The sequence below is a fragment of the Nelumbo nucifera genome, chromosome 4, assembly GCF_055504915.1.
Source record: "Nelumbo nucifera cultivar China Antique chromosome 4, China Antique-T2T, whole genome shotgun sequence".
NCBI lineage: Eukaryota > Viridiplantae > Streptophyta > Magnoliopsida > Proteales > Nelumbonaceae > Nelumbo > Nelumbo nucifera.
The window spans coordinates 53,329,739-53,356,320 of NC_142652.1; the positions used below are offsets into that span (position 1 = coordinate 53,329,739).

Consider the following 26,582-nt stretch of genomic DNA (forward strand, 5'->3'; position numbering starts at 1 on the left):
TTTGCAAATACGACATCAAAATAAAATATTAATAAAATTGGGGTGCAACACGAGGACTTCCCAGGAGATCACCCATCCTAGTACTACGCTCGCCCAAGCACACTTAACTTCGGAGTTCTGATGGGATCCGGTGCATTAGTGCTGGTATGATCACACCCGTTTAATTCATGCTCGCTTAGATCTTTGTGCACTATCTTGCTCCCCTCCATTAATTGTTTTAGACATGAAAAAACTGTGTATGCAGCATTCCTCCCTTGGTAACCGTGCACAAGCTCCTACGTGAGCAGAGTGTTTGCTTTTAAGATCTGCCGCACCCCCGGATAGATGCAATACTATCGCGGGGCCCACAATGCATGACGAATGCCGAAAGCCCGGTTCTTGCATCGTTGCCATTCAGTAATGACGATCGTGCCGCAAATGGTCCGAGTATCCGACGCATTGTTTCCAGTTGTCTCCCAGAAACAACAAATGGAATTTGCAAATACAAATCAAAATAAAATATTAATAAAATTGGGGTGCAACATGAGGACTTCCCAGGAGGTCACCCATCCTAGTACTACTCTCGCCCAAGCACGCTTGACTTCGGAGTTCTGATGGGATCCGGTGCATTAGTGCTGGTATGATCGCACCCGTTTAATTCATGCTCGCTTAGATCATTATACACTATCTTGCACCCCTCCATTAATTGTTTTAGACTTGAAAAAACTGTGTATTCAGCCTTCCTCCCTTGGTAACCGTGCACAAGCTCTTACGTGAGCAGAGTGTTTGTTTTCAGATCTGCCGCACCCCCGGATAGATGCAATACTATCGCGGGGCCCACAATGCACGACGAATGCCAAAAGCCCGGTTTTTGCACGGTTCCCATTCAGTAATGACAATCGTGCCGCAAATGGTCCGAGTATCCGGCGCGTTGTTTGAGTTTGTCTCGCCGAAACGACAAATGGAATTTGCAAATACGATATCGAAATAAAATATTAATAAAATTGGGGTGCAACACAAGGACTTCCCAGGAGGTCACCCATCCTAGTACTACTCTCGCCCAAGCACGCTTAACTTTGGAGTTCTGATGGGATCCGGTGCATTAGTGCTGGTATGATCGCACCCGTTAAATACATGCTCGCTTAGATCTTTATGCACTATCTTGCTCCCCTCCATTAATTGTTTTAGACTTGAAAAATCTGTGTATGCAGCCTTCCTCCCTTGGTAACCGTGCACAAGCTCCTACGTGAGCAGAGTGTTTGCTTTTCAGATCTGCCGCACCCCCGGATAGATGCAATACTATCGCGGGGCCCACAATGCACGACGAATGCCAAAAGCCCAGTTTTTGCACGGTTCCCATTCTGTAATGACGATCGTGCCGCAAATGGTCCGAGTATCTGGCGCGTTGTTTGAGTTTGTGTCGCCGAAACGACAAATAGAATTTGCAAATACGATATCGAAATAAAATATTAATAAAATTGGGGTGCAACACAAGGACTTCCCAGGAGGTCACCCATCCTAATACTACTCTCGCCCAAGCACACTTAACTTCGGAGTTCTGTTGGGATCCGGTGCATTAGTGCTGGTCTGATCGCACCCGTATAATTCATGCTCGCTTAGATCTTTATGCACTATCTTGCTCCCCTCCATTAATTGTTTTAGACTTGAAAAAACTGTGTATGCTGCCTTCCTCCCTTGGTAACCGTGCACAAGCTCCTACGTGAGCAGAGTGTTTGCTTTTCAGATCTGCCGCACCCCCGGATAGATGCAATACTATCGCGGGGCCCACAATGCATGACGAATGCCGAAAGCCCGGTTCTTGCATCGTTGCCATTCAGTAATGACGATCGTGCCGCAAATGGTCCGAGTATCCGACGCATTGTTTCCAGTTGTCTCCCATAAACAACAAATGGAATTTGCAAATACAAATCAAAATAAAATATTAATAAAATTGGGGTGCAACACGAGGACTTCCCAGGAGGTCACCCATCCTAGTACTACTTTAGCCCAAGCGCGCTTAACTTCGGAGTTCTGATGGGATCCGGTGCATTAGTGCTGGTATGATCGCACCCGTTTAATTCATGCTCGCTTAGATCTTTATGCACTATCTTGCTCCCCTCCATTAATTGTTTTAGACTTGAAAAAACTGTGTATGCAGCCTTCCTCCCTTGGTAACCGTGCACAAGCTCCTACGTGAGCAGAGTGTTTGCTTTTCCGATCTGCCGCACCCCCGGATAGATGCAATACTATCGCGGGGCCCACAATGCACGACGAATGCCAAAAGCCCGGTTTTTGCACGGTTCCCATTCAGTAATGACGATCGTGCCGCAAATGGTCCGAGTATCCGGCGCGTTGTTTGAGTTTGTGTCGCCGAAACGACAAATGGAATTTGCAAATACGATATCGAAATAAAATATTAATAAAATTGGGGTGCAACACAAGGACTTCCCAGGATGTCACCCATCCTAATACTACTCTCGTCCAAGCACACTTAACTTCGGAGTTCTGATGGGATCCGGTGCATTAGTGCTGGTATGATCGCACCCGTTTAATTTATGCTCGCTTAGATCTTTATGGACTATCTTGCTCCCTTCCATTAATTGTTTTAGATTTGAAAAAAATGTGTATGCAGCCTTCTTCCCTTGGTAACTGTGCACAAGCTCCTACGTGAGCAGAGTGTTTGCTTTTCAGATCTGCCGCACCCCCGGATAAATGCAATACTATCGCGGGGCCCACAATGCACGACGAATGCCAAAAGCCCGGTTTTTGCACGGTTCCCATTCAGTAGTGACGATTGTGCCGCAAATGGTCCGAGTATCCGGCGCGTTGTTTGCGTTTGTCTCGCCGAAACGACAAATGGAATTTGCAAATACGATATCAAAATAAAATATTAATAAAATTGGGGTGCAACACGAGGACTTCCCAGGAGATCACCCATCCTAGTACTACGCTCGCCCAAGCACACTTAACTTCGGAGTTCTGATGGGATCCGGTGCATTAGTGCTGGTATGATCACACCCGTTTAATTCATGCTCGCTTAGATCTTTGTGCACTATCTTGCTCCCCTCCATTAATTGTTTTAGACATGAAAAAGCTGTGTATGCAGCATTCCTCCCTTGGTAACCGTGCACAAGCTCCTACGTGAGCAGAGTGTTTGCTTTTCAGATCTGCCGCACCCCCGGATAGATGCAATACTTTCGCGGGGCCCACAATGCACGACGAATGCCAAAAGCCCGGTTTTTGCACGGTTCCCATTCAGTAATGACGATTGTGCCGCAAATGGTCCGAGTATCCGGCGCGTTGTTTGCGTTTGTCTCGCCGAAAAGACAAATGGAATTTGCAAATACGATATCGAAATAAAATATTAATAAAATTGGGGTGCAACACGAGGACTTCCCAGGAAGTCACCCATCCTAGTACTACGCTCGCCCAAGCACACTTAACTTCGGAGTTCTGATGGGATCCGGTGCATTACTGCTGGTATGATCACACCCGTTTAATTCATGCTCGCTTAGATCTTTATGCACTATCTTGCTCCCCTCTATTAATTGTTTTAGATTTGAAAAAACTGTGTATGCAGCCTTCCTCCCTTGGTAACCGTGCACAAGCTCCTACGTGAGCAGAGTGTTTGCTTTTCAGATCTGCCGCACCCCCGGATAGATGCAATACTATCGCGGGGCCCACAATGCACGACGAATGCCAAAAGCCCGGTTTTTGCACGGTTCCCATTCAGTAATGACGATTGTGCCGCAAATGGTCCGAGTATCCGGCCCGTTGTTTGCGTTTGTCTCGCCGAAACGACAAATGGAATTTGCAAATACGATATCGAAATAAAATATTAATAAAATTGGGGTGCAACACGAGGACTTCCCAGGAGGTCACCCATCCTAGTACTACGCTCGCCCAAGCACACTTAACTTCGGAGTTCTGATGGGATCCGGTGCATTAGTGCTGGTATGATCGCACCCGTTTAATTCATGCTCGCTTAGATCTTTATGAACTATCTTGCTCCCTTCCATTAATTGTTTTAGATTTGAAAGAAATGTGTATGCAGCCTTCCTCCCTTGGTAACCGTGCACAAGCTCCTACGTGAGCGGATGTTTGCTTTTCAGATCTGCCGCACCTCCGGATAGATGCAATATTATCGCGGGGCCCACAATGCATGACGAATGCCGAAAGCCCGGTTCTTGCATCGTTGCCTTTCAGTAATGACGATCGTGCCGCAAATGGTCCGAGTATCCGACGCATTGTTTCCAGTTGTCTCCCATAAACAACAAATGGAATTTGCAAATACAAATCAAAATAAAATATTAATAAAATTGGGGTGCAACACGAGGACTTCCCAGGAAGTCACCCATCGTAGTACTACTCTCGCCCAAGCACACTTAACTTCGGAGTTCTGATGGGATCCGGCGCGTTGTTTGAGTTTGTGTCGCCGAAACGACAAATGGAATTTGCAAATACGATATCGAAATAAAATATTAATAAAATTGGGGTGCAACACAAGGACTTCCCAGGAGGTCACCCATCCTAATACTACTCTCGCCCAAGCACACTTAACTTCGGAGTTCTGATGGGATCCAGTGCATTAGTGCTGGTATGATCGCACCCGTTTAATTCATGCTCGCTTAGATCTTTATGAACTATCTTGCTCCCTTCCATTAATTGTTTTAGATTTGAAAAAAATGTGAATGCAGCCTTCTTCCCTTGGTAACCGTGCACAAGCTCCTACGTGAGCGGAGTGTTTGCTTTTCAGATCTGCCGCACCTCCGGATAGATGCAATACTATCGCGGGGCCCACAATGCATGACGAATGCCGAAAGCCCGGTTCTTGCATCGTTGCCATTCAGTAATGACGATCATGCCGCAAATGGTCCGAGTATCCGACGCATTGTTTCCAGTTGTCTCCCAGAAACAACAAATGGAATTTGCAAATACAAATCAAAATAAAATATTAATAAAATTGGGGTGCAACACGAGGACTTCCCAGGAAGTCACCCATCGTAGTACTACTCTCGCCCAAGCACACTTAACTTCGGAGTTCTGATGGGATCCGGTGCATTAGTGCTGGTATGATCGCACCCGTTTAATTTATGCTCGCTTAGATCTTTATGGACTATCTTGCTCCCTTCCATTAATTGTTTTAGATTTGAAAAAAATGTGTATGCAGCCTTCTTCCCTTGGTAACTGTGCACAAGCTCCTACGTGAGCAGAGTGTTTGCTTTTCAGATCTGCCGCACCCCCGGATAAATGCAATACTATCGCGGGGCCCACAATGCACGACGAATGCCAAAAGCCCGGTTTTTGCACGGTTCCCATTCAGTAGTGACGATTGTGCCGCAAATGGTCCGAGTATCCGGCGCGTTGTTTGCGTTTGTCTCGCCGAAACGACAAATGGAATTTGCAAATACGATATCAAAATAAAATATTAATAAAATTGGGGTGCAACACGAGGACTTCCCAGGAGATCACCCATCCTAGTACTACGCTCGCCCAAGCACACTTAACTTCGGAGTTCTGATGGGATCCGGTGCATTAGTGCTGGTATGATCACACCCGTTTAATTCATGCTCGCTTAGATCTTTGTGCACTATCTTGCTCCCCTCCATTAATTGTTTTAGACATGAAAAAACTGTGTATGCAGCATTCCTCCCTTGGTAACCGTGCACAAGCTCCTACGTGAGCAGAGTGTTTGCTTTTCAGATCTGCCGCACCCCCGGATAGATGCAATACTTTCGCGGGGCCCACAATGCACGACGAATGCCAAAAGCCCGGTTTTTGCACGGTTCCCATTCAGTAATGACGATTGTGCCGCAAATGGTCCGAGTATCCGGCGCGTTGTTTGCGTTTGTCTCGCCGAAAAGACAAATGGAATTTGCAAATACGATATCGAAATAAAATATTAATAAAATTGGGGTGCAACACGAGGACTTCCCAGGAAGTCACCCATCCTAGTACTACGCTCGCCCAAGCACACTTAACTTCGGAGTTCTGATGGGATCCGGTGCATTACTGCTGGTATGATCACACCCGTTTAATTCATGCTCGCTTAGATCTTTATGCACTATCTTGCTCCCTCTATTAATTGTTTTAGATTTGAAAAAACTGTGTATGCAGCCTTCCTCCCTTGGTAACCGTGCACAAGCTCCTACGTGAGCAGAGTGTTTGCTTTTCAGATCTGCCGCACCCCCGGATAGATGCAATACTATCGCGGGGCCCACAATGCACGACGAATGCCAAAAGCCCGGTTTTTGCACGGTTCCCATTCAGTAATGACGATTGTGCCGCAAATGGTCCGAGTATCCGGCCCGTTGTTTGCGTTTCTCTCGCCGAAACGACAAATGGAATTTGCAAATACGATATCGAAATAAAATATTAATAAAATTGGGGTGCAACACGAGGACTTCCCAGGAGGTCACCCATCCTAGTACTACGCTCGCCCAAGCACACTTAACTTCGGAGTTCTGATGGGATCCGGTGCATTAGTGCTGGTATGATCGCACCCGTTTAATTCATGCTCGCTTAGATCTTTATGAACTATCTTGCTCCCTTCCATTAATTGTTTTAGATTTGAAAGAAATGTGTATGCAGCCTTCCTCCCTTGGTAACCGTGCACAAGCTCCTACGTGAGCGGATGTTTGCTTTTCAGATCTGCCGCACCTCCGGATAGATGCAATATTATCGCGGGGCCCACAATGCATGACGAATGCCGAAAGCCCGGTTCTTGCATCGTTGCCTTTCAGTAATGACGATCGTGCCGCAAATGGTCCGAGTATCCGACGCATTGTTTCCAGTTGTCTCCCATAAACAACAAATGGAATTTGCAAATACAAATCAAAATAAAATATTAATAAAATTGGGGTGCAACACGAGGACTTCCCAGGAAGTCACCCATCGTAGTACTACTCTCGCCCAAGCACACTTAACTTCGGAGTTCTGATGGGATCCGGCGCGTTGTTTGAGTTTGTGTCGCCGAAACGACAAATGGAATTTGCAAATACGATATCGAAATAAAATATTAATAAAATTGGGGTGCAACACAAGGACTTCCCAGGAGGTCACCCATCCTAATACTACTCTCGCCCAAGCACACTTAACTTCGGAGTTCTGATGGGATCCAGTGCATTAGTGCTGGTATGATCGCACCCGTTTAATTCATGCTCGCTTAGATCTTTATGAACTATCTTGCTCCCTTCCATTAATTGTTTTAGATTTGAAAAAAATGTGAATGCAGCCTTCTTCCCTTGGTAACCGTGCACAAGCTCCTACGTGAGCGGAGTGTTTGCTTTTCAGATCTGCCGCACCTCCGGATAGATGCAATACTATCGCGGGGCCCACAATGCATGACGAATGCCGAAAGCCCGGTTCTTGCATCGTTGCCATTCAGTAATGACGATCATGCCGCAAATGGTCCGAGTATCCGACGCATTGTTTCCAGTTGTCTCCCAGAAACAACAAATGGAATTTGCAAATACAAATCAAAATAAAATATTAATAAAATTGGGGTGCAACATGAGGATTTCCCAGGAGGTCACCCATCCTAGTACTACTCTCGCCCAAGCACGCTTAACTTCGGAGTTCTGATGGGATCCGGTGCATTAGTGCTGGTATGATCGCACCCGTTTAATTCATGCTCGCTTAGATCTTTATGCACTATCTTGCTCCCCTCCATTAATTGTTTTAGACTTGAAAAAACTGTGTATGCAGCCTTCCTCCCTTGGTAACTGTGCACAAGCTCCTACGTGAGCAGAGTGCTTGCTTTTCAGATCTGCCGCACCCCCGGATAAATGCAATACTATCGCGGGACCCACAATGCACGACGAATGCCAAAAGCCCGGTTTTTGCACGGTTCCCATTCAGTAATGACGATTGTGCCGCAAATGGTCCGAGTATCCGGCGCGTTGTTTGCGTTTGTCTCGCCGAAACGACAAATGGAATTTGCAAATACGATATCGAAATAAAATATTAACAAAATTGGGATGCAACACGAGGACTTCCCAGGAGGTCACCCATCCTAGTACTACGCTCGCCCAAGCACACTTAACTTCGGAGTTCTGATGGGATCCGGTGCATTAGTGCTGGTATGATCGCACCCGTTTAATTCATGCTCGCTTAGATCTTTATGCACTGTCTTGCTCCCCTCCATTAATTGTTTTAGATTTGAAAAAAATGTGTATGCAGCCTTCCTCCCTTGGTAACCGTGCACAAGCTCCTACGTGAGCGGAGTGTTTGCTTTTCAGATCTGCCGCACCTCCGGATAGATGCAATACTATCGCGGGGCCCACAATGCATGACGAATGCCGAAAGCCCGGTTCTTGCATCGTTGCCATTCAGTAATGACGATCGTGCCGCAAATGGTCCGAGTATCCGACGCATTGTTTCCAGTTGTCTCCCAGAAACAACAATTGGAATTTGCAAATACAAATCAAAATAAAATGTTAATAAAATTGGGGTGCAACACAAGGACTTCCAAGGAGGTCACCCATCTAGTACTACTCTCGCCCAAGCACGCTTAACTTCGGAGTTCTGATGGGATCCTGCGCATTAGTGCTGGTATGATCGCACCCGTTTAATTCATGCTCGCTTAGATCTTTATGCACTATCTTGCTCCCCTCCATTAATTGTTTTAGACTTGAAAAAACTGTGTATGCAGCCTTCCTCCCTTGGTAACCGTGCACAAACTCTTACGTGAGCAGAGTGTTTGCTTTTCAGATCTGCCGCACCCCCGGATAGATGCAATACTATCGCGGGGCCCACAATGCACGACGAATGCCAAAAGCCCGGTTTTTGCACGGTTCCCATTCAGTAATGACGATCGTGCCGCAAATGGTCCGAGTATCCGGCGCGTTGTTTGAGTTTGTGTCGCCGAAACGACAAATGGAATTTGCAAATACGATATCGAAATAAAATATTAATAAAATTCGGGTGCAAAAAAAGGACTTCCCAGGAGGTCACCCATCCTAATACTACTCTCGCCCAAGCACACTTAACTTCGGAGTTCTGATGGGATCCAGTGCTTTAGTGCTGGTATGATCGCACCCGTTTATTTCATGCTCGCTTAGATCTTTATGAACTATCTTGCTCCCTTCCATTAATTGTTTTAGATTTGAAAAAAATGTGTATGCAGCCTTCTTCCCTTGGTAACCGTGCACAAGCTCCTACGTGAGCAGAGTGTTTGCTTTTCAGATCTGCCGCACCCCCTGATAGATGCAATAATATCGCGGGGCCCACAATGCACGACGAATGCCAAAACCTCAGTTTTTGCACGGTTCCCATTCAGTAATGACAATCGTGCCGCAAATTGTCCGAGTATCCGGCACGTTGTTTGCGTTTGTCTCGCCGAAACGACAAATGGAATTTGCAAATACGATATCGAAATAAAATATTAATAAAATTGGGGTGCAACACGAGGACTTCCCAGGAAGTCACCCATCCTAGTACTACTCTCGCCCAAGCACACTTAACTTCGGAGTTCTGATGGGATCCGGTGCATTAGTGCTGGTATGATCGCACCCGTTTAATTCATGCTCGCTTAGATCTTAATGAACTATCTTGCTCCCTTCCATTAATTGTTTTAGATTTGAAAAAAATGTGTATGCAGCCTTCCTCCCTTGGTAACCGTGCACAAGCTCCTACGTGAGCGGAGTGCTCGCTTTTCAGATCTGCCGCACCTTCGGATAGATGCAATACTATCGCGGGGCCCACAATGCATGACGAATGCCGAAAGCCCGGTTCTTGCATCGTTGCCATTCAGTAATGACGATCGTGCCGCAAATGGTCCGAGTATCCGACGCATTGTTTCCAATTGTCTCCCAGAAACAACAAATGGAATTTGCAAATACAAATCAAAATAAAATATTATTAAAATTGGGGTGCAACACGAGGACTTCCCAGGAGGTCACCCATCCTAATACTACTCTCGCCCAAGCACGCTTAACTTTGGAGTTCTGATGGGATCCGGTGCATTAGTGATGGTATGATCGCACTCGTTTAATTCATGCTCGCTTAGATCTTTATGCACTATCTTGCTCCCCTCCATTAATTGTTTTAGACTTGAGAAAAACTGTTTATGCAGCCTTCCTCCCTTGGTAACTGTGCACAAGCTCCTACGTGAGCAGAGTGTTTGCTTTTCAGATCTGCCGCACCCCCGGATAAATGCAATACTATCGCAGGGCCCACAATGCACGACAAATGCCAAAAGCCCGGTTTTTGCACGGTTCCCATTCAGTAATGACGATTGTGCCGCAAATGGTCCGAGTATCCGGCGCGTTGTTTGAGTTTGTCTCGCCGAAACGACAAATGGAATTTGCAAATACGATATCAAAATAAAATATTAATAAAATTGGGGTGCAACACGAGGACTTCCCAGGAGATCACCCATCCTAGTAATACGCTCGCCCAAGCACACTTAACTTCGGAGTTCTGATGGGATCCGGTGCATTAGTGCTGGAATGATCACACCCGTTTAATTCATGCTCGCTTAGATCTTTATGCACTATCTTGCTCCCCTACATTAAATGTTTTAGATTTGAAAAAAATGTGTATGCAGCCTTCCTCCCTTGGTAACCGTGCACAAGCTCCTACGTGAGCGGAGTGTTTGCTTTTCAGATCTGCCGCACCTCCGGATAGATGCAATACTATCGCGGGGCCCACAATGCATGACGAATGCCGAAAGCCCGGTTCTTGCATCATTGCCATTCAGTAATGAAGATCGTGCCGCAAATGGTCCGAGTATCCGACGCATTGTTTCCCAGTTGTCTCCCAGAAACAACAAATGGAATTTGCAAATACAAATCAAAATAAAATATTAATAAAATTGGGGTGCAACACGAGGACTTCCCAGGAGGTCACCGATCCTAGAACTACTCTCGCCCAAGCACGCTTAACTTCGGAGTTCTGATGAGATCCGGTGCATTAGTGCTGGTATGATCGCACCCATTTAATTCATGCTCGCTTAGATCTTTGTGCACTATCTTGCTCCCCTCCATTAATTGTTTTAGACATGAAAAAACTGTGTATGCAGCCTTCCTCCCTTGGTAACCGTGCACAAGCTCCTACGTGAGCAGAGTGTTTGCTTTTCAGATCTGCCGCACCCCCGGGTAGAAGCAATACTTTCGCGGCGCCCACAATGCACGACGAATGCCAAAAGCCCGATTTTTGCACGGTTCACATTCAGTAATGACGATTGTGCCGCAAATGGTCCGAGTATCCGGCGCGTTGTTTGCGTTTGTCTCGCCGAAACGACAAATGGAATTTGCAAATACGATATCGAAATAAAATATTAATAAAATTGGGGTGCAACACGAGGACTTCCCAGGAAGTCACCCATCCTAGTACTACGCTCGCCCAAGCACACTTAACTTCGGAGTTCTGATGGGATCCGGTGCATTAGTGCTGGTATGATCGCACCCGTTTAATTCATGCTCGCTTAGATCTTTATGCACTATCTTGCTCCCCTCCATTAATTGTTTTAGACTTGAAAAAACTGTGTATGCAGCCTTCCTACCTTGGTAACCGTGCACAAGCTCCTACGTGAGCAGAGTGTTTGCTTTTCAGATCTGCCGCACCCCCGGATAAATGCAATACTATCGCGGGGCCCACAATGCACGACGAATGCCAAAAGCCCGGTTTTTGCACGGTTCCCATTCAGTAATGACGATCGTGCCGCAAATGGTCCGAGTATCCGGCGCGTTGTTTGAGTTTGTGTCGCCGAAACGACAAATGGAATTTGCAAATACGATATCGAAATTAAATATTAATAAAATTGGGGTGCAACACAAGGACTTCCCAGGAGGTCACCCATCCTACTACTACTCTCGCCCAAGCACGCTTAACTTCGGAGTTCTGATGGGATCCGGTGCATTAGTGCTGGTATGATCGCACCCGTTTAATTCATGCTCGCTTAGATCTTTATGCACTATCTTGCTCCCCTCCATTAATTGTTTTAGACTTGAAAAAACTGTGTATGCAGCCTTCCTCCCTTGGTAACCGTGCACAAGCTCCTACGTGAGCAGAGTGTTTGCTTTTAAGATCTGCCGCACCCCCGGATAGATGCAATACTATCGCGGGGCCCACAATGCATGACGAATGCCGAAAGCCCGGTTCTTGCATCGTTGCCATTCAGTAATGACGATCGTGCCGCAAATGGTCCGAGTATCCGACGCATTGTTTCCAGTTGTCTCCCAGAAACAACAAATGGAATTTGCAAATACAAATCAAAATAAAATATTAATAAAATTGGGGTGCAACATGAGGACTTCCCAGGAGGTCACCCATCCTAGTACTACTCTCGCCCAAGCACGCTTGACTTCGGAGTTCTGATGGGATCCGGTGCATTAGTGCTGGTATGATCGCACCCGTTTAATTCATGCTCGCTTAGATCATTATACACTATCTTGCACCCCTCCATTAATTGTTTTAGACTTGAAAAAACTGTGTATTCAGCCTTCCTCCCTTGGTAACCGTGCACAAGCTCTTACGTGAGCAGAGTGTTTGTTTTCAGATCTGCCGCACCCCCGGAAAGATGCAATACTATCGCGGGGCCCACAATGCACGACGAATGCCAAAAGCCCGGTTTTTGCACGGTTCCCATTCAGTAATGACAATCGTGCCGCAAATGGTCCGAGTATCCGGCGCGTTGTTTGAGTTTGTCTCGCCGAAACGACAAATGGAATTTGCAAATACGATATCGAAATAAAATATTAATAAAATTGGGGTGCAACACAAGGACTTCCCAGGAGGTCACCCATCCTAGTACTACTCTCGCCCAAGCACGCTTAACTTTGGAGTTCTGATGGGATCCGGTGCATTAGTGCTGGTATGATCGCACCCGTTAAATTCATGCTCGCTTAGATCTTTATGCACTATCTTGCTCCCCTCCATTAATTGTTTTAGACTTGAAAAATCTGTGTATGCAGCCTTCCTCCCTTGGTAACCGTGCACAAGCTCCTACGTGAGCAGAGTGTTTGCTTTTCAGATCTGCCGCACCCCCGGATAGATGCAATACTATCGCGGGGCCCACAATGCACGACGAATGCCAAAAGCCCGGTTTTTGCACGGTTCCCATTCTGTAATGACGATCGTGCCGCAAATGGTCCGAGTATCTGGCGCGTTGTTTGAGTTTGTGTCGCCGAAACGACAAATGGAATTTGCAAATACGATATCGAAATAAAATATTAATAAAATTGGGGTGCAACAGGAGGACTTCCCAGGAGGTCACCCATCCTAGTACTACTCTCGCCCAAGCACACTTAACTTCGGAGTTCTGTTGGGATCCGATGCATTAGTGCTGGTATGATCGCACCCGTGTAATTCATGCTCGCTTAGATCTTTATGCACTATCTTGCTCCCCTCCATTAATTGTTTTAGACTTGAAAAAACTGTGTATGCTGCCTTCCTCCCTTGGTAACCGTGCACAAGCTCCTACGTGAGCAGAGTGTTTGCTTTTCAGATCTGCCGCACCCCCGGATAGATGCAATACTATCGCGGGGCCCACAATGCATGACGAATGCCGAAAGCCCGGTTCTTGCATCGTTGCCATTCAGTAATGACGATCGTGCCGCAAATGGTCCGAGTATCCGACGCATTGTTTCCAGTTGTCTCCCATAAACAACAAATGGAATTTGCAAATACAAATCAAAATAAAATATTAATAAAATTGGGGTGCAACACGAGGACTTCCCAGGAGATCACCCATCCTATTACTACGCTCGCCCAAGCACACTTAACTTCGGAGTTCTGATGGGATCCGGTGCATTAGTGCTGGAATGATCACACCCGTTTAATTCATGCTCGCTTAGATCTTTATGCACTATCTTGCTCCCCTACATTAAATGTTTTAGATTTGAAAAAAATGTGTATGCAGCCTTCCTCCCTTGGTAACCGTGCACAAGCTCCTACGTGAGCGGAGTGTTTGCTTTTCAGATCTGCCGCACCTCCGGATAGATGCAATACTATCGCGGGGCCCACAATGCATGTCGAATGCCGAAAGCCCGGTTCTTGCATCATTGCCATTCAGTAATGAAGATCGTGCCGCAAATGGTCCGAGTATCCGACGCATTGTTTCCCAGTTGTCTCCCAGAAACAACAAATGGAATTTGCAAATACAAATCAAAATAAAATATTAATAAAATTGGGGTGCAACACGAGGACTTCCCAGGAGGTCACCCATCCTAGAACTACTCTCGCCCAAGCACGCTTAACTTCGGAGTTCTGATGAGATCCGGTGCATTAGTGCTGGTATGATCGCACCCATTTAATTCATGCTCGCTTAGATCTTTGTGCACTATCTTGCTCCCCTCCATTAATTGTTTTAGACATGAAAAAACTGTGTATGCAGCCTTCCTCCCTTGGTAACCGTGCACAAGCTCCTACGTGAGCAGAGTGTTTGCTTTTCAGATCTGCCGCACCCCCGGGTAGAAGCAATACTTTCGCGGCGCCCACAATGCACGACGAATGCCAAAAGCCCGATTTTTGCACGGTTCACATTCAGTAATGACGATTGTGCCGCAAATGGTCCGAGTATCCGGCGCGTTGTTTGCGTTTGTCTCGCCGAAACGACAAATGGAATTTGCAAATACGATATCGAAATAAAATATTAATAAAATTGGGGTGCAACACGAGGACTTCCCAGGAAGTCACCCATCCTAGTACTACGCTCGCCCAAGCACACTTAACTTCGGAGTTCTGATGGGATCCGGTGCATTAGTGCAGGTATGATCGCACCCGTTTAATTCATGCTCGCTTAGATCTTTATGCACTATCTTGCTCCCCTCCATTAATTGTTTTAGACTTGAAAAAACTGTGTATGCAGCCTTCCTACCTTGGTAACCGTGCACAAGCTCCTACGTGAGCAGAGTGTTTGCTTTTCAGATCTGCCGCACCCCCGGATAAATGCAATACTATCGCGGGGCCCACAATGCACGACGAATGCCAAAAGCCCGGTTTTTGCACGGTTCCCACTCAGTAATGACGATCGTGCCGCAAATGGTCCGAGTATCCGGCGCGTTGTTTGAGTTTGTGTCGCCGAAACGACAAATGGAATTTGCAAATACGATATCGAAATTAAATATTAATAAAATTGGGGTGCAACACAAGGACTTCCCAGGAGGTCACCCATCCTACTACTACTCTCGCCCAAGCACGCTTAACTTCGGAGTTCTGATGGGATCCGGTGCATTAGTGCTGGTATGATCGCACCCGTTTAATTCATGCTCGCTTAGATCTTTATGCACTATCTTGCTCCCCTCCATTAATTGTTTTAGACTTGAAAAAACTGTGTATGCAGCCTTCCTCCCTTGGTAACCGTGCACAAGCTCCTACGTGAGCAGAGTGTTTGCTTTTAAGATCTGCCGCACCCCCGGATAGATGCAATACTATCGCGGGGCCCACAATGCATGACGAATGCCGAAAGCCCGGTTCTTGCATCGTTGCCATTCAGTAATGACGATCGTGCCGCAAATGGTCCGAGTATCCGACGCATTGTTTCCAGTTGTCTCCCAGAAACAACAAATGGAATTTGCAAATACAAATCAAAATAAAATATTAATAAAATTGGGGTGCAACATGAGGACTTCCCAGGAGGTCACCCATCCTAGTACTACTCTCGCCCAAGCACGCTTGACTTCGGAGTTCTGATGGGATCCGGTGCATTAGTGCTGGTATGATCGCACCCGTTTAATTCATGCTCGCTTAGATCATTATACACTATCTTGCACCCCTCCATTAATTGTTTTAGACTTGAAAAAACTGTGTATTCAGCCTTCCTCCCTTGGTAACCGTGCACAAGCTCTTACGTGAGCAGAGTGTTTGTTTTCAGATCTGCCGCACCCCCGGATAGATGCAATACTATCGCGGGGCCCACAATGCACGACGAATGCCAAAAGCCCGGTTTTTGCACGGTTCCCATTCAGTAATGACAATCGTGCCGCAAATGGTCCGAGTATCCGGCGCGTTGTTTGAGTTTGTCTCGCCGAAACGACAAATGGAATTTGCAAATACGATATCGAAATAAAATATTAATAAAATTGGGGTGCAACACAAGGACTTCCAGGAGGTCACCCATCCTAGTACTACTCTCGCCCAAGCACGCTTAACTTTGGAGTTCTGATGGGATCCGGTGCATTAGTGCTGGTATGATCGCACCCGTTAAATTCATGCTCGCTTAGATCTTTATGCACTATCTTGCTCCCCTCCATTAATTGTTTTAGACTTGAAAAATCTGTGTATGCAGCCTTCCTCCCTTGGTAACCGTGCACAAGCTCCTACGTGAGCAGAGTGTTTGCTTTTCAGATCTGCCGCACCCCCGGCTAGATGCAATACTATCGCGGGGCCCACAATGCACGACGAATGCCAAAAGCCCGGTTTTTGCACGGTTCCCATTCTGTAATGACGATCGTGCCGCAAATGGTCCGAGTATCTGGCGCGTTGTTTGAGTTTGTGTCGCCGAAACGACAAATGGAATTTGCAAATACGATATCGAAATAAAATATTAATAAAATTGGGGTGCAACAGGAGGACTTCCCAGGAGGTCACCCATCCTAGTACTACTCTCGCCCAAGCACACTTAACTTCGGAGTTCTGTTGGGATCCGGTGCATTAGTGCTGGTATGATCGCACCCGTATAATTCATGCTCGCTTAGATCTTTATGCACTATCTTGCTCCCCTCCATTAATTGTTTTAGACTTGAAAAAACTGTGTATGCTGCCTTCCTCCCTTGGTAACCGTGCACAAGCTCCTACGTGAGCAGAGTGTTTGCTTTTCAGATCTGCCGCACCCCCGGATAGATGCAATACTATCGCGGGGCCCACAATGCATGACGAATGCCGAAAGCCCGGTTCTTGCATCGTTGCCATTCAGTAATGACGATCGTGCCGCAAATGGTCCGAGTATCCGATGCATTGTTTCCAGTTGTCTCCCATAAACAACAAATGGAATTTGCAAATACAAATCAAAATAAAATATTAATAAAATTGGGGTGCAACACGAGGACTTCCCAGGAGGTCACCCATCCTAGTACTACTTTAGCCCAAGCGCGCTTAACTTCGGAGTTCTGATGGGATCCGGTGCATTAGTGCTGGTATGATCGCACCCGTTTAATTCATGCTCGCTTAGATCTTTATGCACTATCTTGCTCCCCTCCATTAATTGTTTTAGACTTGAAAAAACTGTGTATGCAGCCTTCCTCCCTTGGTAACCGTGCACAAGCTCCTACGTGAGCAGAGTGTTTGCTTTTCCGATCTGCCGCACCCCCGGATAGATGCAATACTATCGCGGGGCCCACAATGCACGACGAATGCCAAAAGCCCGGTTTTTGCACGGTTCCCATTCAGTAATGACGATCGTGCCGCAAATGGTCCGAGTATCCGGCGCATTGTTTGAGTTTGTGTCGCCGAAACGACAAATGGAATTTGCAAATACGATATCGAAATAAAATATTAATAAAATTGGGGTGCAACACAAGGACTTCCCAGGATGTCACCCATCCTAATACTACTCTCGCCCAAGCACACTTAACTTCGGAGTTCTGATGGGATCCGGTGCATTAGTGCTGGTATGATCGCACCCGTTTAATTCATGCTCGCTTAGATCTTTATGGACTATCTTGCTCCCTTCCATTAATTGTTTTAGATTTGAAAAAAATGTGTATGCAGCCATCTTCCCTTGGTAACTGTGCACAAGCTCCTACGTGAGCAGAGTGTTTGCTTTTCAGATCTGCCGCACCCCCGGATAAATGCAATACTATCGCGGGGCCCACAATGCACGACGAATGCCAAAAGCCCGGTTTTTGCACGGTTCCCATTCAGTAGTGACGATTGTGCCGCAAATGGTCCGAGTATCCGGCGCGTTGTTTGCGTTTGTCTCGCCGAAACGACAAATGGAATTTGCAAATACGATATCAAAATAAAATATTAATAAAATTGGGGTGCAACACGAGGACTTCCCAGGAGATCACCCATCCTAGTACTACGCTCGCCCAAGCACACTTAATTTCGGAGTTCTGATGGGATCCGGTGCATTAGTGCTGGTATGATCGCACCCGTTTAATTCATGCTCGCTTAGATCTTTATGCACTATCTTGCTCCCCTCCATTAATTGTTTTAGACTTGAAAAAACTGTGTATGCAGCCTTCCTACCTTGGTAACCGTGCACAAGCTCCTACGTGAGCAGAGTGTTTGCTTTTCAGATCTGCCGCACCCCCGGATAAATGCAATACTATCGCGGGGCCCACAATGCACGACGAATGCCAAAAGCCCGGTTTTTGCACGGTTCCCATTCAGTAATGACGATCGTGCCGCAAATGGTCCGAGTATCCGGCGCGTTGTTTGAGTTTGTGTCGCCGAAACGACAAATGGAATTTGCAAATACGATATCGAAATTAAATATTAATAAAATTGGGGTGCAACACAAGGACTTCCCAGGAGGTCACCCATCCTACTACTACTCTCGCCCAAGCACGCTTAACTTCGGAGTTCTGATGGGATCCGGTGCATTAGTGCTGGTATGATCGCACCCGTTTAATTCATGCTCGCTTAGATCTTTATGCACTATCTTGCTCCCCTCCATTAATTGTTTTAGACTTGAAAAAACTGTGTATGCAGCCTTCCTCCCTTGGTAACCGTGCACAAGCTCCTACGTGAGCAGAGTGTTTGCTTTTAAGATCTGCCGCACCCCCGGATAGATGCAATACTATCGCGGGGCCCACAATGCATGACGAATGCCGAAAGCCCGGTTCTTGCATCGTTGCCATTCAGTAATGACGATCGTGCCGCAAATGGTCCGAGTATCCGACGCATTGTTTCCAGTTGTCTCCCAGAAACAACAAATGGAATTTGCAAATACAAATCAAAATAAAATATTAATAAAATTGGGGTGCAACATGAGGACTTCCCAGGAGGTCACCCATCCTAGTACTACTCTCGCCCAAGCACGCTTGACTTCGGAGTTCTGATGGGATCCGGTGCATTAGTGCTGGTATGATCGCACCCGTTTAATTCATGCTCGCTTAGATCATTATACACTATCTTGCACCCCTCCATTAATTGTTTTAGACTTGAAAAAACTGTGTATTCAGCCTTCCTCCCTTGGTAACCGTGCACAAGCTCTTACGTGAGCAGAGTGTTTGTTTTCAGATCTGCCGCACCCCCGGATAGATGCAATACTATCGCGGGGCCCACAATGCACGACGAATGCCAAAAGCCCGGTTTTTGCACGGTTCCCATTCAGTAATGACAATCGTGCCGCAAATGGTCCGAGTATCCGGCGCGTTGTTTGAGTTTGTCTCGCCGAAACGACAAATGGAATTTGCAAATACGATATCGAAATAAAATATTAATAAAATTGGGGTGCAACACAAGGACTTCCCAGGAGGTCACCCATCCTAGTACTACTCTCGCCCAAGCACACTTAACTTCGGAGTTCTGTTGGGATCCGGTGCATTAGTGCTGGTATGATCGCACCCTTATAATACATGCTCGCTTAGATCTTTATGCACTATCTTGCTCCCCTCCATTAATTGTTTTAGACTTGAAAAAACTGTGTATGCTGCCTTCCTCCCTTGGTAACCGTGCACAAGCTCCTACGTGAGCAGAGTGTTTGCTTTTCAGATCTGCCGCACCCCCGGATAGATGCAATACTATCGCGGGGCCCACAATGCATGACGAATGCCGAAAGCCCGGTTCTTGCATCGTTGCCATTCAGTAATGACGATCGTGCCGCAAATGGTCCGAGTATCCGACGCATTGTTTCCAGTTGTCTCCCATAAACAACAAATGGAATTTGCAAATACAAATCAAAATAAAATATTAATAAAATTGGGGTGCAACACGAGGACTTCCCAGGAGGTCACCCATCCTAGTACTACTTTAGCCCAAGCGCGCTTAACTTCGGAGTTCTGATGGGATCCGGTGCATTAGTGCTGGTATGATCGCACCCGTTTAATTCATGCTCGCTTAGATCTTTATGCACTATCTTGCTCCCCTCCATTAATTGTTTTAGACTTGAAAAAACTGTGTATGCAGCCTTCCTCCCTTGGTAACCGTGCACAAGCTCCTACGTGAGCAGAGTGTTTGCTTTTCCGATCTGCCGCACCCCCGGATAGATGCAATACTATCGCGGGGCCCACAATGCACGACGAATGCCAAAAGCTCGGTTTTTGCACGGTTCCCATTCAGAAATGACGATCGTGCCGCAAATGGTCCGAGTATACGGCGCGTTGTTTGAGTTTGTGTCGCCGAAACGACAAATGGAATTTGCAAATACGATATCAAAATAAAATATTAATAAAATTGGGGTGCAACACAAGGACTTCCCAGGATGTCACCCATCCTAATACTACTCTCGCCCAAGCACACTTAACTTCGGAGTTCTGATGGGATCCGGTGCATTAGTGCTGGTATGATCGCACCCGTTTAATTCATGCTCGCTTATATCTTTATGGACTATCTTGCTCCCTTCCATTAATTGTTTTAGATTTGAAAAAAATGTGTATGCAGCCTTCTTCCCTTGGTAACTGTGCACAAGCTCCTACGTGAGCAGAGTGTTTGCTTTTCAGATCTGCCGCACCCCCGGATAAATGCAATACTATCGCGGGGCCCACAATGCACGACGAATGCCAAATGCCCGGTTTTTGCACGGTTCCCATTCAGTAGTGACGATTGTGCCGCAAATGGTCCGAGTATCCGGCGCGTTGTTTGCGTTTGTCTCGCCGAAACGACAAATGGAATTTGCAAATACGATATCAAAATAAAATATTAATAAAATTGGGGTGCAACACGAGGACTTCCCAGGAGATCACCCATCCTAGTACTACGCTCGCCCAAGCACACTTAATTTCGGAGTTCTGATGGGATCCGGTGCATTAGTGCTGGTATGATCGCACCCGTTTAATTCATGCTCGCTTAGATCTTTATGCACTATCTTGCTCCCCTCCATTAATTGTTTTAGACTTGAAAAAACTGTGTATGCAGCCTTCCTACCTTGGTAACCGTGCACAAGCTCCTACGTGAGCAGAGTGTTTGCTTTTCAGATCTGCCGCACCCCCGGATAAATGCAATACTATCGCGGGGCCCACAATGCACGACGAATGCCAAAAGCCCGGTTTTTGCACGGTTCCCATTCAGTAATGACGATTGTGCCGCAAATGGTCCGAGTATCCGGCGCGTTGTTTGCGTTTGTCTCGCCGAAAAGACAAATGGAATTTGCAAATACGATATCGAAATAAAATATTAATAAAATTGGGGTGCAACACGAGGACTTCCCAGGAAGTCACCCATCCTAGTACTACGCTCGCCCAAGCACACTTAACTTCGGAGTTCTGATGGGATCCGGTGCATTACTGCTGGTATGATCACACCCGTTTAATTCATGCTCGCTTAGATCTTTATGCACTATCTTGCTCCCCTCTATTAATTGTTTTTGACTTGAAAAAACTGTGTATGCAGCCTTCCTCCCTTGGTAACCGTGCACAAGCTCCTACGTGAGCAGAGTGTTTGCTTTTCAGATCTGCCGCACCCCCGGATAGATGCAATACTATCGCGGGGCCCACAATGCACGACGAATGCCAAAAGCCCGGTTTTTGCACGGTTCCCATTCAGTAATGACGATTGTGCCGCAAATGGTCCGAGTATCCGGCCCGTTGTTTGCGTTTGTCTCGCCGAAACGACAAATGGAATTTGCAAATACGATATCGAAATAAAATATTAATAAAATTGGGGTGCAACACGAGGACTTCCCAGGAGGTCACCCATCCTAGTACTACGCTCGCCCAAGCACACTTTACTTCGGAGTTCTGATGGGATCCGGTGCATTAGTGCTGGTATGATCGCACCCGTTTAATTCATGCTCGCTTAGATCTTTATGAACTATCTTGCTCCCTTCCATTAATTGTTTTAGATTTGAAAAAAATGTGTATGCAGCCTTCCTCCCTTGGTAACCGTGCACAAGCTCCTACGTGAGCGGATGTTTGCTTTTCAGATCTGCCGCACCTCCGGATAGATGCAATATTATCGCGGGGCCCACAATGCATGACGAATGCCGAAAGCCCGGTTCTTGCATCGTTGCCTTTCAGTAATGACGATCGTGCCGCAAATGGTCCGAGTATCCGACGCATTGTTTCCAGTTGTCTCCCATAAACAACAAATGGAATTTGCAAATACAAATCAAAATAAAATATTAATAAAATTGGGGTGCACCACGAGGACTTCCCAGGAAGTCACCCATCGTAGTACTACTCTCGCCCAAGCACACTTAACTTCGGAGTTCTGATGGGATCCGGCGCGTTGTTTGAGTTTGTGTCGCTGAAACGACAAATGGAATTTGCAAATACGATATCGAAATAAAATATTAATAAAATTGGGGTGCAACACAAGGACTTCCCAGGAGGTCACCCATCCTAATACTACTCTCGCCCAAGCACACTTAACTTCGGAGTTCTGATGGGATCCAGTGCATTAGTGCTGGTATGATCGCACCCGTTTAATTCATGCTCGCTTAGATCTTTATGAACTATCTTGCTCCCTTCCATTAATTGTTTTAGATTTGAAAAAAATGTGTATGCAGCCTTCTTCCCTTGGTAACCGTGCACAAGCTCCTACGTGAGCAGAGTGTTTGCTTTTCAGATCTGCCGCACCCCCTGATAGATGCAATAATATCACGGGGCCCACAATGCACGACGAATGCCAAAAGTTCGGTTTTTGCACGGTTCCCATTCAGTAATGACAATCGTGCCGCAAATGGTCCGAGTATCCGGCGCGTTGTTTGAGTTTGTCTCGCCGAAACGACAAATGGAATTTGCAAATACGATATCGAAATAAAATATTAATAAAATTGGGATGCAACAAAAGGACTTCCCAGGAGGTCACCCATCCTAGTACTACTCTTGCCCAAGCAAGTTTAACTTCGGAGTTCTGATGGGATCCGGTGCATTAGTGCTGGTATGATCGCACCCGTTAAATTCATGCTCGCTTAGATCTTTATGCACTATCTTGCTCCCCTCCATTAATTGTTTTAGACTTGAAAAAACTGTGTATGCAGCCTTCCTCCCTTGGTAACCGTGCACAAGCTCCTACGTGAGCAGAGTGTTTGCTTTTCAGATCTGTCGCACCCCCGGATAGATGCAATACTATCGCGGGGCCCACAATGCACGACGAATGCCAAAAGCCCGGTTTTTGCACGGTTCCCATTCAGTAATGACGATTGTGCCGCAAATGGTCCGAGTATCCGGCGCGTTTTTGCGTTTGTCTCGCCGAAAAGACAAATGGAATTTGCAAATACGATATCGAAAGAAAATATTAATAAAATTGGGGTGCAACACGAGGACTTCCCAGGAAGTCACCCATCCTAGTACTACGCTCGCCCAAGCACACTTAACTTCGGAGTTCTGATGGGATCCGGTGCATTAGTGCTGGTATGATCGCACCCGTTTAATTCATGCTCGCTTAGATCTTTATGCACTATCTTGCTCCCCTCCATTAATTGTTTTAGACTTGAAAAAACTGTGTATGCAGCCTTCCTCCCTTGGTAACCGTGCACAAGCTCCTACGTGAGCAGAGTGTTTGCTTTTCCGATCTGCCGCACCCCCGGATAGATGCAATACTATCGCGGGGCCCACAATGCACGACGAATGCCAAAAGCCCGGTTTTTGCACGGTTCCCATTCAGTAATGACGATCGTGCCGCAAATGGTCCGAGTATCCGGCGCGTTGTTTGAGTTTGTGTCGCCGAAACGACAAATGGAATTTGCAAATACGATATCGAAATAAAATATTAATAAAATTGGGGTGCAACACAAGGACTTCCCAGGATGTCACCCATCCTAATACTACTCTCGCCCAAGCACACTTAACTTCGGAGTTCTGATGGGATCCGGTGCATTAGTGCTGGTATGATCGCACCCGTTTAATTCATGCTCGCTTAGATCTTTATGGACTATCTTGCTCCCTTCCATTAATTGTTTTAGATTTGAAAAAAATGTGTATGCAGCCATCTTCCCTTGGTAACTGTGCACAAGCTCCTACGTGAGCAGAGTGTTTGCTTTTCAGATCTGCCGCACCCCCGGATAAATGCAATACTATCGCGGGGCCCACAATGCACGACGAATGCCAAAAGCCCGGTTTTTGCACGGTTCCCATTCAGTAGTGACGATTGTGCCGCAAATGGTCCGAGTATCCGGCGCGTTGTTTGCGTTTGTCTCGCCGAAACGACAAATGGAATTTGCAAATACGATATCAAAATAAAATATTAATAAAATTGGGGTGCAACACGAGGACTTCCCAGGAGATCACCCATCCTAGTACTACGCTCGCCCAAGCACACTTAATTTCGGAGTTCTGATGGGATCCGGTGCATTAGTGCTGGTATGATCGCACCCGTTTAATTCATGCTCGCTTAGATCTTTATGCACTATCTTGCTCCCCTCCATTAATTGTTTTAGACTTGAAAAAACTGTGTATGCAGCCTTCCTACCTTGGTAACCGTGCACAAGCTCCTACGTGAGCAGAGTGTTTGCTTTTCAGATCTGCCGCACCCCCGGATAAATGCAATACTATCGCGGGGCCCACAATGCACGACGAATGCCAAAAGCCCGGTTTTTGCACGGTTCCCATTCAGTAATGACGATCGTGCCGCAAATGGTCCGAGTATCCGGCGCGTTGTTTGAGTTTGTGTCGCCGAAACGACAAATGGAATTTGCAAATACGATATCGAAATTAAATATTAATAAAATTGGGGTGCAACACAAGGACTTCCCAGGAGGTCACCCATCCTACTACTACTCTCGCCCAAGCACGCTTAACTTCGGAGTTCTGATGGGATCCGGTGCATTAGTGCTGGTATGATCGCACCCGTTTAATTCATGCTCGCTTAGATCTTTATGCACTATCTTGCTCCCCTCCATTAATTGTTTTAGACTTGAAAAAACTGTGTATGCAGCCTTCCTCCCTTGGTAACCGTGCACAAGCTCCTACGTGAGCAGAGTGTTTGCTTTTAAGATCTGCCGCACCCCCGGATAGATGCAATACTATCGCGGGGCCCACAATGCATGACGAATGCCGAAAGCCCGGTTCTTGCATCGTTGCCATTCAGTAATGACGATCGTGCCGCAAATGGTCCGAGTATCCGACGCATTGTTTCCAGTTGTCTCCCAGAAACAACAAATGGAATTTGCAAATACAAATCAAAATAAAATATTAATAAAATTGGGGTGCAACATGAGGACTTCCCAGGAGGTCACCCATCCTAGTACTACTCTCGCCCAAGCACGCTTGACTTCGGAGTTCTGATGGGATCCGGTGCATTAGTGCTGGTATGATCGCACCCGTTTAATTCATGCTCGCTTAGATCATTATACACTATCTTGCACCCCTCCATTAATTGTTTTAGACTTGAAAAAACTGTGTATTCAGCCTTCCTCCCTTGGTAACCGTGCACAAGCTCTTACGTGAGCAGAGTGTTTGTTTTCAGATCTGCCGCACCCCCGGATAGATGCAATACTATCGCGGGGCCCACAATGCACGACGAATGCCAAAAGCCCGGTTTTTGCACGGTTCCCATTCAGTAATGACAATCGTGCCGCAAATGGTCCGAGTATCCGGCGCGTTGTTTGAGTTTGTCTCGCCGAAACGACAAATGGAATTTGCAAATACGATATCGAAATAAAATATTAATAAAATTGGGGTGCAACACAAGGACTTCCCAGGAGGTCACCCATCCTAGTACTACTCTCGCCCAAGCACGCTTAACTTTGGAGTTCTGATGGGATCCGGTGCATTAGTGCTGGTATGATCGCACCCGTTAAATTCATGCTCGCTTAGATATTTATGCACTATCTTGCTCCCCTCCATTAATTGTTTTAGACTTGAAAAATCTGTGTATGCAGCCTTCCTCCCTTGGTAACCGTGCACAAGCTCCTACGTGAGCAGAGTGTTTGCTTTTCAGATCTGCCGCACCCCCGGATAGATGCAATACTATCGCGGGGCCCACAATGCACGACGAATGCCAAAAGCCCGGTTTTTGCACGGTTCCCATTCTGTAATGACGATCGTGCCGCAAATGGTCCGAGTATCTGGCGCGTTGTTTGAGTTTGTGTCGCCGAAACGACAAATGGAATTTGCAAATACGATATCGAAATAAAATATTAATAAAATTGGGGTGCAACACAAGGACTTCCCAGGAGGTCACCCATCCTAGTACTACTCTCGCCCAAGCACACTTAACTTCGGAGTTCTGTTGGGATCCGGTGCATTAGTGCTGGTATGATCGCACCCTTATAATTCATGCTCGCTTAGATCTTTATGCACTATCTTGCTCCCCTCCATTAATTGTTTTAGACTTGAAAAAACTATGTATGCTGCCTTCCTCCCTTGGTAACCGTGCACAAGCTCCTACGTGAGCAGAGTGTTTGCTTTTCAGATCTGCCGCACCCCCGGATAGATGCAATACTATCGCGGGGCCCACAATGCATGACGAATGCCGAAAGCCCGGTTCTTGCATCGTTGCCATTCAGTAAGGACGATCGTGCCGCAAATGGTCCGAGTATCCGACGCATTGTTTCCAGTTGTCTCCCATAAACAACAAATGGAATTTGCAAATACAAATCAAAATAAAAT

The 26,582-nt window shown here is 46.4% G+C and overlaps 49 non-coding genes and 6 pseudogenes across 49 annotated transcripts; all 55 read right to left on the minus strand.

The window, feature by feature from the left end:
* Positions 1-39: 39 nt before the first annotated feature.
* LOC148799072 (5S ribosomal RNA) lies at positions 40-158 on the minus strand. The gene has a single exon (XR_016075064.1). It is a non-coding gene; the product is annotated as a 5S ribosomal RNA (ribosomal RNA).
* Positions 159-512: 354 nt separating this feature from the next.
* Positions 513-631, minus strand: LOC148799073 (5S ribosomal RNA). Its single transcript, XR_016074478.1, has one exon. It is a non-coding gene; the product is annotated as a 5S ribosomal RNA (ribosomal RNA).
* Positions 632-985: 354 nt separating this feature from the next.
* LOC148799074 (5S ribosomal RNA) lies at positions 986-1,104 on the minus strand. The gene has a single exon (XR_016073217.1). It is a non-coding gene; the product is annotated as a 5S ribosomal RNA (ribosomal RNA).
* A 355-nt stretch (positions 1,105-1,459) lies between these two features.
* LOC148799075 (5S ribosomal RNA) lies at positions 1,460-1,578 on the minus strand. The gene has a single exon (XR_016070506.1). It is a non-coding gene; the product is annotated as a 5S ribosomal RNA (ribosomal RNA).
* Positions 1,579-1,932: 354 nt separating this feature from the next.
* On the minus strand, positions 1,933-2,051 carry LOC148799076 (5S ribosomal RNA). Its single transcript, XR_016069935.1, has one exon. It is a non-coding gene; the product is annotated as a 5S ribosomal RNA (ribosomal RNA).
* Positions 2,052-2,406: 355 nt separating this feature from the next.
* Positions 2,407-2,525, minus strand: LOC148799077 (5S ribosomal RNA; annotated as a pseudogene).
* A 355-nt stretch (positions 2,526-2,880) lies between these two features.
* On the minus strand, positions 2,881-2,999 carry LOC148799078 (5S ribosomal RNA). The gene has a single exon (XR_016075065.1). It is a non-coding gene; the product is annotated as a 5S ribosomal RNA (ribosomal RNA).
* A 355-nt stretch (positions 3,000-3,354) lies between these two features.
* Positions 3,355-3,473, minus strand: LOC148799079 (5S ribosomal RNA). Its single transcript, XR_016069832.1, has one exon. It is a non-coding gene; the product is annotated as a 5S ribosomal RNA (ribosomal RNA).
* A 355-nt stretch (positions 3,474-3,828) lies between these two features.
* Positions 3,829-3,947, minus strand: LOC148799080 (5S ribosomal RNA). Its single transcript, XR_016072104.1, has one exon. It is a non-coding gene; the product is annotated as a 5S ribosomal RNA (ribosomal RNA).
* A 524-nt stretch (positions 3,948-4,471) lies between these two features.
* LOC148799081 (5S ribosomal RNA) lies at positions 4,472-4,590 on the minus strand. Its single transcript, XR_016075430.1, has one exon. It is a non-coding gene; the product is annotated as a 5S ribosomal RNA (ribosomal RNA).
* A 354-nt stretch (positions 4,591-4,944) lies between these two features.
* LOC148799082 (5S ribosomal RNA) lies at positions 4,945-5,063 on the minus strand. Its single transcript, XR_016072764.1, has one exon. It is a non-coding gene; the product is annotated as a 5S ribosomal RNA (ribosomal RNA).
* Positions 5,064-5,418: 355 nt separating this feature from the next.
* LOC148799083 (5S ribosomal RNA) lies at positions 5,419-5,537 on the minus strand. Its single transcript, XR_016075066.1, has one exon. It is a non-coding gene; the product is annotated as a 5S ribosomal RNA (ribosomal RNA).
* Positions 5,538-5,892: 355 nt separating this feature from the next.
* Positions 5,893-6,011, minus strand: LOC148799084 (5S ribosomal RNA). Its single transcript, XR_016069833.1, has one exon. It is a non-coding gene; the product is annotated as a 5S ribosomal RNA (ribosomal RNA).
* Positions 6,012-6,365: 354 nt separating this feature from the next.
* LOC148799085 (5S ribosomal RNA) lies at positions 6,366-6,484 on the minus strand. Its single transcript, XR_016072105.1, has one exon. It is a non-coding gene; the product is annotated as a 5S ribosomal RNA (ribosomal RNA).
* Positions 6,485-7,008: 524 nt separating this feature from the next.
* On the minus strand, positions 7,009-7,127 carry LOC148799086 (5S ribosomal RNA). The gene has a single exon (XR_016075431.1). It is a non-coding gene; the product is annotated as a 5S ribosomal RNA (ribosomal RNA).
* A 354-nt stretch (positions 7,128-7,481) lies between these two features.
* LOC148799087 (5S ribosomal RNA) lies at positions 7,482-7,600 on the minus strand. The gene has a single exon (XR_016072598.1). It is a non-coding gene; the product is annotated as a 5S ribosomal RNA (ribosomal RNA).
* A 355-nt stretch (positions 7,601-7,955) lies between these two features.
* On the minus strand, positions 7,956-8,074 carry LOC148799088 (5S ribosomal RNA). The gene has a single exon (XR_016073008.1). It is a non-coding gene; the product is annotated as a 5S ribosomal RNA (ribosomal RNA).
* A 354-nt stretch (positions 8,075-8,428) lies between these two features.
* Positions 8,429-8,546, minus strand: LOC148799089 (5S ribosomal RNA; annotated as a pseudogene).
* A 355-nt stretch (positions 8,547-8,901) lies between these two features.
* LOC148799090 (5S ribosomal RNA) lies at positions 8,902-9,020 on the minus strand (annotated as a pseudogene).
* A 355-nt stretch (positions 9,021-9,375) lies between these two features.
* On the minus strand, positions 9,376-9,494 carry LOC148799091 (5S ribosomal RNA). The gene has a single exon (XR_016072544.1). It is a non-coding gene; the product is annotated as a 5S ribosomal RNA (ribosomal RNA).
* Positions 9,495-9,848: 354 nt separating this feature from the next.
* LOC148799092 (5S ribosomal RNA) lies at positions 9,849-9,967 on the minus strand. The gene has a single exon (XR_016070529.1). It is a non-coding gene; the product is annotated as a 5S ribosomal RNA (ribosomal RNA).
* Positions 9,968-10,323: 356 nt separating this feature from the next.
* Positions 10,324-10,442, minus strand: LOC148799093 (5S ribosomal RNA; annotated as a pseudogene).
* Positions 10,443-10,797: 355 nt separating this feature from the next.
* LOC148799094 (5S ribosomal RNA) lies at positions 10,798-10,916 on the minus strand. Its single transcript, XR_016070151.1, has one exon. It is a non-coding gene; the product is annotated as a 5S ribosomal RNA (ribosomal RNA).
* A 355-nt stretch (positions 10,917-11,271) lies between these two features.
* Positions 11,272-11,390, minus strand: LOC148799095 (5S ribosomal RNA). The gene has a single exon (XR_016074334.1). It is a non-coding gene; the product is annotated as a 5S ribosomal RNA (ribosomal RNA).
* Positions 11,391-11,745: 355 nt separating this feature from the next.
* On the minus strand, positions 11,746-11,864 carry LOC148799096 (5S ribosomal RNA). The gene has a single exon (XR_016072223.1). It is a non-coding gene; the product is annotated as a 5S ribosomal RNA (ribosomal RNA).
* Positions 11,865-12,218: 354 nt separating this feature from the next.
* On the minus strand, positions 12,219-12,337 carry LOC148799097 (5S ribosomal RNA). Its single transcript, XR_016074480.1, has one exon. It is a non-coding gene; the product is annotated as a 5S ribosomal RNA (ribosomal RNA).
* Positions 12,338-12,691: 354 nt separating this feature from the next.
* Positions 12,692-12,810, minus strand: LOC148799098 (5S ribosomal RNA). Its single transcript, XR_016073218.1, has one exon. It is a non-coding gene; the product is annotated as a 5S ribosomal RNA (ribosomal RNA).
* A 355-nt stretch (positions 12,811-13,165) lies between these two features.
* On the minus strand, positions 13,166-13,284 carry LOC148799099 (5S ribosomal RNA; annotated as a pseudogene).
* A 354-nt stretch (positions 13,285-13,638) lies between these two features.
* On the minus strand, positions 13,639-13,757 carry LOC148799100 (5S ribosomal RNA; annotated as a pseudogene).
* Positions 13,758-14,112: 355 nt separating this feature from the next.
* Positions 14,113-14,231, minus strand: LOC148799101 (5S ribosomal RNA). The gene has a single exon (XR_016073429.1). It is a non-coding gene; the product is annotated as a 5S ribosomal RNA (ribosomal RNA).
* A 355-nt stretch (positions 14,232-14,586) lies between these two features.
* LOC148799102 (5S ribosomal RNA) lies at positions 14,587-14,705 on the minus strand. The gene has a single exon (XR_016074932.1). It is a non-coding gene; the product is annotated as a 5S ribosomal RNA (ribosomal RNA).
* Positions 14,706-15,060: 355 nt separating this feature from the next.
* LOC148799103 (5S ribosomal RNA) lies at positions 15,061-15,179 on the minus strand. Its single transcript, XR_016072224.1, has one exon. It is a non-coding gene; the product is annotated as a 5S ribosomal RNA (ribosomal RNA).
* A 354-nt stretch (positions 15,180-15,533) lies between these two features.
* LOC148799104 (5S ribosomal RNA) lies at positions 15,534-15,652 on the minus strand. Its single transcript, XR_016074482.1, has one exon. It is a non-coding gene; the product is annotated as a 5S ribosomal RNA (ribosomal RNA).
* Positions 15,653-16,006: 354 nt separating this feature from the next.
* On the minus strand, positions 16,007-16,124 carry LOC148799105 (5S ribosomal RNA). The gene has a single exon (XR_016068869.1). It is a non-coding gene; the product is annotated as a 5S ribosomal RNA (ribosomal RNA).
* Positions 16,125-16,479: 355 nt separating this feature from the next.
* Positions 16,480-16,598, minus strand: LOC148799106 (5S ribosomal RNA). The gene has a single exon (XR_016069692.1). It is a non-coding gene; the product is annotated as a 5S ribosomal RNA (ribosomal RNA).
* A 354-nt stretch (positions 16,599-16,952) lies between these two features.
* Positions 16,953-17,071, minus strand: LOC148799107 (5S ribosomal RNA). The gene has a single exon (XR_016069937.1). It is a non-coding gene; the product is annotated as a 5S ribosomal RNA (ribosomal RNA).
* Positions 17,072-17,426: 355 nt separating this feature from the next.
* On the minus strand, positions 17,427-17,545 carry LOC148799108 (5S ribosomal RNA). Its single transcript, XR_016070073.1, has one exon. It is a non-coding gene; the product is annotated as a 5S ribosomal RNA (ribosomal RNA).
* A 355-nt stretch (positions 17,546-17,900) lies between these two features.
* Positions 17,901-18,019, minus strand: LOC148799109 (5S ribosomal RNA). Its single transcript, XR_016069623.1, has one exon. It is a non-coding gene; the product is annotated as a 5S ribosomal RNA (ribosomal RNA).
* Positions 18,020-18,374: 355 nt separating this feature from the next.
* Positions 18,375-18,493, minus strand: LOC148799110 (5S ribosomal RNA). Its single transcript, XR_016072226.1, has one exon. It is a non-coding gene; the product is annotated as a 5S ribosomal RNA (ribosomal RNA).
* A 354-nt stretch (positions 18,494-18,847) lies between these two features.
* Positions 18,848-18,966, minus strand: LOC148799111 (5S ribosomal RNA). Its single transcript, XR_016074483.1, has one exon. It is a non-coding gene; the product is annotated as a 5S ribosomal RNA (ribosomal RNA).
* A 354-nt stretch (positions 18,967-19,320) lies between these two features.
* LOC148799112 (5S ribosomal RNA) lies at positions 19,321-19,439 on the minus strand. The gene has a single exon (XR_016074608.1). It is a non-coding gene; the product is annotated as a 5S ribosomal RNA (ribosomal RNA).
* A 354-nt stretch (positions 19,440-19,793) lies between these two features.
* Positions 19,794-19,912, minus strand: LOC148799113 (5S ribosomal RNA). The gene has a single exon (XR_016069939.1). It is a non-coding gene; the product is annotated as a 5S ribosomal RNA (ribosomal RNA).
* Positions 19,913-20,267: 355 nt separating this feature from the next.
* Positions 20,268-20,386, minus strand: LOC148799114 (5S ribosomal RNA). Its single transcript, XR_016070075.1, has one exon. It is a non-coding gene; the product is annotated as a 5S ribosomal RNA (ribosomal RNA).
* A 355-nt stretch (positions 20,387-20,741) lies between these two features.
* Positions 20,742-20,860, minus strand: LOC148799115 (5S ribosomal RNA). Its single transcript, XR_016069624.1, has one exon. It is a non-coding gene; the product is annotated as a 5S ribosomal RNA (ribosomal RNA).
* Positions 20,861-21,215: 355 nt separating this feature from the next.
* LOC148799116 (5S ribosomal RNA) lies at positions 21,216-21,334 on the minus strand. Its single transcript, XR_016069834.1, has one exon. It is a non-coding gene; the product is annotated as a 5S ribosomal RNA (ribosomal RNA).
* Positions 21,335-21,689: 355 nt separating this feature from the next.
* LOC148799117 (5S ribosomal RNA) lies at positions 21,690-21,808 on the minus strand. The gene has a single exon (XR_016073468.1). It is a non-coding gene; the product is annotated as a 5S ribosomal RNA (ribosomal RNA).
* Positions 21,809-22,332: 524 nt separating this feature from the next.
* On the minus strand, positions 22,333-22,451 carry LOC148799118 (5S ribosomal RNA). The gene has a single exon (XR_016075432.1). It is a non-coding gene; the product is annotated as a 5S ribosomal RNA (ribosomal RNA).
* Positions 22,452-22,806: 355 nt separating this feature from the next.
* On the minus strand, positions 22,807-22,925 carry LOC148799119 (5S ribosomal RNA). The gene has a single exon (XR_016069439.1). It is a non-coding gene; the product is annotated as a 5S ribosomal RNA (ribosomal RNA).
* A 354-nt stretch (positions 22,926-23,279) lies between these two features.
* On the minus strand, positions 23,280-23,398 carry LOC148799120 (5S ribosomal RNA). Its single transcript, XR_016074335.1, has one exon. It is a non-coding gene; the product is annotated as a 5S ribosomal RNA (ribosomal RNA).
* Positions 23,399-23,753: 355 nt separating this feature from the next.
* LOC148799121 (5S ribosomal RNA) lies at positions 23,754-23,872 on the minus strand. Its single transcript, XR_016070076.1, has one exon. It is a non-coding gene; the product is annotated as a 5S ribosomal RNA (ribosomal RNA).
* Positions 23,873-24,227: 355 nt separating this feature from the next.
* Positions 24,228-24,346, minus strand: LOC148799122 (5S ribosomal RNA). The gene has a single exon (XR_016069625.1). It is a non-coding gene; the product is annotated as a 5S ribosomal RNA (ribosomal RNA).
* A 355-nt stretch (positions 24,347-24,701) lies between these two features.
* Positions 24,702-24,820, minus strand: LOC148799123 (5S ribosomal RNA). The gene has a single exon (XR_016072227.1). It is a non-coding gene; the product is annotated as a 5S ribosomal RNA (ribosomal RNA).
* A 354-nt stretch (positions 24,821-25,174) lies between these two features.
* Positions 25,175-25,293, minus strand: LOC148799124 (5S ribosomal RNA). The gene has a single exon (XR_016074484.1). It is a non-coding gene; the product is annotated as a 5S ribosomal RNA (ribosomal RNA).
* A 354-nt stretch (positions 25,294-25,647) lies between these two features.
* On the minus strand, positions 25,648-25,766 carry LOC148799125 (5S ribosomal RNA). The gene has a single exon (XR_016073219.1). It is a non-coding gene; the product is annotated as a 5S ribosomal RNA (ribosomal RNA).
* A 355-nt stretch (positions 25,767-26,121) lies between these two features.
* On the minus strand, positions 26,122-26,240 carry LOC148799126 (5S ribosomal RNA). Its single transcript, XR_016074609.1, has one exon. It is a non-coding gene; the product is annotated as a 5S ribosomal RNA (ribosomal RNA).
* Between the last annotated feature and the right edge of the window lie 342 nt (positions 26,241-26,582).